We start from the raw sequence: 311 nt of genomic DNA on the forward strand, positions 1-311 counted from the left end.
ACCCGAGACTCTCGCACGTTGACTCGTTGCCATGCACGTATGATATTTAGTTACCGTGACGTACAGATTGGAAAAACTGTATTTCAGTTGTGATACACGTTTGGAGTTTGCTTAGAGTAGTCTGATACATACGCTTGACCAATCAAAAACGTGGGTATGGTTCGAAGCTTCTCTGTCCAGGTGACGCGTCGACAATAGAAAATATACGCTTTATAGTGCCACCCGGTATAATCCATGCGTCTCACAGAGCTCACGAATATCACGCGTAGTATATCTATATATACTCGACCAATCAAAAACGTGGGTATGGT

Source organism: Cephus cinctus, unplaced genomic scaffold (assembly GCF_000341935.2).
Source record: "Cephus cinctus unplaced genomic scaffold, Ccin1 Ccin1_scaffold1481, whole genome shotgun sequence".
In the NCBI taxonomy this organism is placed as follows: Eukaryota; Metazoa; Arthropoda; class Insecta; order Hymenoptera; family Cephidae; genus Cephus; species Cephus cinctus.